Source organism: Lipotes vexillifer, unplaced genomic scaffold (assembly GCF_000442215.2).
Source record: "Lipotes vexillifer unplaced genomic scaffold, Lipotes_vexillifer_v1.1 scaffold1061, whole genome shotgun sequence".
Lineage (NCBI taxonomy): Eukaryota > Metazoa > Chordata > Mammalia > Artiodactyla > Lipotidae > Lipotes > Lipotes vexillifer.
Window position 1 is genome coordinate 770,529 of NW_006789959.1, and position 5,826 is coordinate 776,354.

Here is a 5,826-nt window from a genome sequence, read left to right on the forward strand (position 1 = left end):
GGCCTTGCTCACATCTCTCATACCTGCTATTATGCTTTAAGTCCAAACACCCACAATCTACCTTACTGCCTGCATGGAAGTAAACTCTCATCCTTAAGTGCCCACAAAGAGCCTTCGATTCCTTAACAACCAGCTCTATCTACAAATCACCACCACGCCCAAGAGAAGAGCAAATCAAATTGCTTTTGAAAGATACAAAGAGAAGCAAAAACTAAAAGCTCTCATTCTTAATCTAAAAACAATGCATATGTATGAGCAACACTAAACTCTAAATATACATTTTGTATTTCACCCACACTGCTTATGACTACAGATTTTTGCCAAAAATATTACATTTAAGTATAATACCTCAACTTTTTGAAAATCTCTAAACCCCCCATCTTTCCTCCCTACTACCTTACCTCCAACCCAAATATATTACTACAGACTTCTAGGCAAAGGACAGGAAATGTTCTCATATTAAAGATTAAGAGGCTGAGGTGAAGGACACTTCCCATCACAGGGGGGAAAAAAGGGTTTGTGTTTGGGTGCCGCCTCTTAGTTTAAGAAGATTGAACGTTAGACGCTGAAATGGAATGCTGGCTAATGAACATTAAGAAATTAACTCAACCGTTTTGAACTTCAGCTGTAAGACAGGCTTAAATCTTCTATGATCACCATGTATATAAATTAAATAAGACACTGGCTCTAAAGCAGAGTTCTCAGCCTTGGCACTACTGGCAATTTGGGTCCAGATAATTCTTTGCTGTGGGGGCCTATCCTGTGCTTTGTAGGAGGTTTAGCAGCATCCCTGGCCTCTGCCCACTAGATGCCAGTAGCACTCCTCTCTTCTATTGTGATAACCCATAATGTCTCCAGACATTGCCAAATGTCCCTGGGGGGCGGGCAGGGGGGCAAAGCCTTCCCCTGTGGAGTATCAGCGAATTATCTGGCCCATAATAAATGCTTACTTACTTAATAGCAGCAGTCAACATTATCATTATCCATTAGATTTTGGTTTCCAGATAAAAATTGTGGTATCATTTGCATTTCCAACTTCCCATATATTACCCAGGAAAATGTTCTTTGGTGGCAAAGATGGCAAGCATAGCAAGTTCATGGGAAACATCCACTGGGTTGATCAATACTTGATAAAACACATTCTCAATATGACCCCTATGGTTTTCTCTAAGTTGACAAGGAATTTGGGGGAAGTTAAAGGGAATGTAAAAACTCCACAGCTTTGACACATGAAGAAAGCTATTGCCACAAAGCACCACTTGCCAGTCCTAGTGTTAATTTGTACAGAGGTGTGACCAAAATACTGACATACTTACTCCCAGTCCAACAGATATTTCACTTCACCATGACAGGTATATGGAGAAATCCAAATCAGACAGTCAGACTTTCCAGTGTCTATTTACTGTCCAAGTACATTTTCCCAGTAAATGCTTCTGGTAAACTAGCTAAGCTCCTCAAACTCTCTTCCTGTTTCCTACACTATACTGCCCAGTTCTTCAGAAGACTGACAGCTCTCTAGGGTCTAGAAGACAGAAGACAAATTTAACCAAGGCAAGTTTGGGTAGCAAGAAACCGGTAGCTTCAGTCTCTCTACTGTGCCATAACAAACATTTTCGATGGCAAACACCCTCAGCTGAGATAGAACAGACAGTCTTTCATACTTCACTTAACCAATGCACATTGCTTGGTCAGATCAGTTTTGCCTCTAAGACCTACTCAAAGGCTACTGCTTGCTGTATTTTCTAAGAATTTTTAATATTAAAGGCATGTGATACAGTGTCTGTGCCTTCCAAGGAAATGGCATGGAATGGACTTATGCACTCTAATTTCAACTGTAACATCTTTTCTATTATCAGGTTGTAACCCACCATTTACTAAAACGTCCATGTTAGGGGTAGAGTATAATGTTTGTCACCATATCCTTGAATGGGAGAATGTAGGCAACCAAAAGCTAAGCAGAAAATATTGAATTTTTGCCTGCCCTTAATTATGGTAACTAAGGATAAATCAGTCTTATTCCAGAAGAGCTTTAGATTAAATATTCTGAAAGAAGCCAAGTTCATCTTTGATATCTCTATGCTGATACACCTGCTGTCCTCATGTTGTGCCCCATCCTCAAGCCTAAGCTACTCCACTCAGCATACCATTTTTCAGATATTTCCAGACTTCCCATACTTACCTACTTTGGCCAGTACCTCTTAGAGCCCAGACGCCTAGCTTCCAAGTTAATCTGATAAATTAGTCCATGTCTGTGTGTTAATGACCTTCTCTAACAGAAACATACAAAAATAGACTCTGGACACCAAAAAAAACAGAACTTGAAGACCAGTAATTTTGACCAAGTTACTTTCCTATTCCTCAGTCTGTACGCTGTGGAATAACAATATCACCTAACTCATAGGCTGCTGTACACAATGTAGTGTCTAAGACAGAGTGAATATCAATAATGGCAGTTATATCATTAAGCTCCTCTATTACACCCTAACTTGAAATAGTTCCAATAATGAAAATTTTCAAGTGAGCTAGAAAAAAACTATACTAAGATTTTGTTAGTAAGAAAAAGGGGTCAAATATAACAAGAGAATTTTTAAAAGAAACACCCTGCACGTGGAGAAAGTGTGAAATGGCCAAAGTGATTGTAACATCCCTTTCCAATGGCTTTCACCCTCTTCTACTCAGATTAAGTCGTTAGGTATCTGTTTTTACCTTTCCCATCAAGGAAACGTGAATACTAACACTTTTTCAGCTCTGACTGTCATGTTCAAGTCTCTGAGGGGACAAGAAAAAGTGAGGAGTCACAGAGAAATGTCATTATTTGGTTCATTTGTAAAGTAGGGATAATAATATATTCCTCATAGAATTCTTATGAGAAGTAAATAAAACCATGCATGTTAGGCACTGAGCCCTGGGTCTAGATGGGCAAAATTCTCATAAATGTTGGCTGTCATTATTCAGAAGGGTCTGAGATCCTCTCTCCACCAATGAAGCAAATGAGACCCACAGAGATTAATGTTGCAAAGGTATGTGATGGAGGAAGAAACAGAACCCAATTTTCTGATGTTTATGATGATAACATGGGGAGAGGAAGGAAGATATCGAGCTACAGGAGAAAGAGCAAATCCACAGAGGACTACCACTGACTCTCCATCACTGCTCTACTGCTACCTCTCGTTATCAGTTTCCTGGGGCTACGGTAACCACTATAGACTAAATGGCTGACAACAGCGGATATTTCTTCTCTCACAGTTCCAGACGCTAGACGTCTGAAATCAAGGTGTCAGCAAGGCCATGCTCCCTCTGAGACTCTAGGGAGACTCCCTCCTTGCCTCTCCCTAGCTTCTGCTGGTGGTTGGCAATCCTTAGCACTCCTTGGCTTGCTGCTGCATCACGTCATCGCTAGTTCTGTTGTCACAGGTGTTCTCCCTGTGTGTCTCTCTCTTTTCCCCATATAATGACACTAATCATATTGGATTAATGGTCCACCTTACTCCAGTATGACCTCATCTTAACTTGATTATATCTACAATGACCCTTTTTCTAAATAAGGTCACTTTCACAGGTACCAGGGGTTAGGACTTGAACATATGTTTTAGGGGAACATAATCCAACTCACAATAGCTCTGTCATTTGTAGACTTTTCTTTTTTTTTGGTCAGACCTAAAGCTACAATTGTAAAATTTACTGAAATGATACTTATGCTAATGGGCCAATTCAGAATTACTGTAACAAAAAGGCAACTATGTCTACTTAACCATGTTTACTTCCCAAGCTCATTAGTGGTTCCATGTGGTGAGAAAAATTTCCCACTCACTGTATCAAATTTAGCACATTTATTTAGTCTGAGTCAGTGCCTGAAATATCCTTTCATACATTTAAGCCAATTTTCCCCAAGGTCATGCAGCAAGATATAAGTCACAGATCTTTCTCCTGTAAGTCAATTACTATAAAATATAGCACTGAATTTGGGTGAAAGGGAGTTCGGTGATGAAATGTGCCTGGAATAATATAGAGTTGATTTTTTTCATGTACCAATTTTTTATTATATTTTATTTTACATACATTTGAATCAAAATCAAAGCACTACTTTGATACAGAATGAACTATAATATAATATGAATGTTTCTGTAATGAAGTAGATTATTTTTTGAGACTGAATAGCAATCACATTTTCTTTCCTATCACAATCCACAGTATAAGGAAGTGCATACTACTTTCTATTAATATCCTTTAAGCAAAATGATATTTGAAGAATAAAAATGACTGCTTTTCCCTTATCATAAAACATCAGCAAGTTACATAAATCGTAACTTTTCCTGTAGGCATAATCTTTCATCATTGCTGAATTTTTGTGTCAAATTTTCTCAGCCTGGAATCTTCCTAATATAAGTTTAGTTAATTTTGATTTTTAAAATTTACTCAGTCATCTAAAAATGAACTAATCTAAGCTCTGGTCATATGTGCAAGACACAAAGCAATCCATATCAAATGTTCATTAACATACACCAGAAAAATAGCTACCAAATTTGATCTGGCAGAAGAAAGTTGTCTCCCAGCATGAAACCATTGAGAAACACCAGAAGGCTTTTCTGGAATTTTACAATGTGGATGAAATTTTCTTTTTAGAAATAAACATTACAGTTTATAGAAAACTACAGAGATACAAGTCAAACACGTGACTTACTACATACAAGCAGTGTAGTGAAGAGCTTAGGGTTCACATGGAGTCAGGTCAGACTGCCAGGGTTGGAACCCATGCCTTGGAAGCTGTGAAAAACTGAGACAGTTAGTGAACTGCTCAGTGTTCTCAACTGTAAAACAGGTATGATGATATTAGTACCAACGTCTAGAATTTTAATGAATAATAGGTGAAATGACTATAAAATCTTTAGCATAGAGCCTACTTATTAAGAGCACAGATCCATACCTGGCAGGTATGGAAAACTGCCTGGTTTTAAATCACAGCTGCTGTGAATTACTGGCATTGAAACCTTGGGCAAGTAACCTAACCTCTATGAACATCAGATCCTTCAAAAGGAGAAAATAATAGTAAGGACGTACTTCAAGGATATAAGACAATACACATGAATCTCTTAGTCCAATACTGGAATACAATAAGATCTCAGAAAAAATATATATCTCATTATATCTTCATGGTGGAATTCAACTTTGTAAATAATTTAATAATTGGCTTTTCATTTATGTGCACGGCAAATTTTTTGTCATTTAAAAATTCTTCTCGGGCTTCCCTGGTGGCGCAGTGCTTGAGAGTCCGCCTGCCGATGCAGGAGACGCGGGTTCGTGCCCCGTTTCGGGAAGATCCCACATGCCGCGGAGCGGCTGGGCCCGTGAGCCATGGCCACTGAGCCTGCGCGTCCGGAGCCTGTGCTCCGCAAATGGGAGAGGCCACAACAGTGAGAGGCCCGCATAACGCAAGAAAAAAAAAAAAAAAAAATTCTTCTCAAAAATCCAAAACAAAGAATTATTCTACACCCTAGAGGGTCAGAAATATTTTATTTTTGCCGTTGTGAATAGTTTTGCAGTTGTGAATAGCCAGATTGATCTAGACATGGGTTTTAGAAGTATATTCACTTCAGAATCATTCTCAGTGCCCCCAAGCAGTCTACAAATAAACAGTTTACTTAAACTTCATTCTTTTCTAACATTTTTAGCTGCAAAGAAAGAAACTAACACTTCAAACAGGAAGTCTTGATGTACAGTCCCACACCAACCAGAAAATAACCCGGTAACGTATGCAGCTCTACTTGTTTAAACCATTCAGATGCAAAAAGTATTATCAGGCAGATTCTCAGATTATTTTCTTCCTGC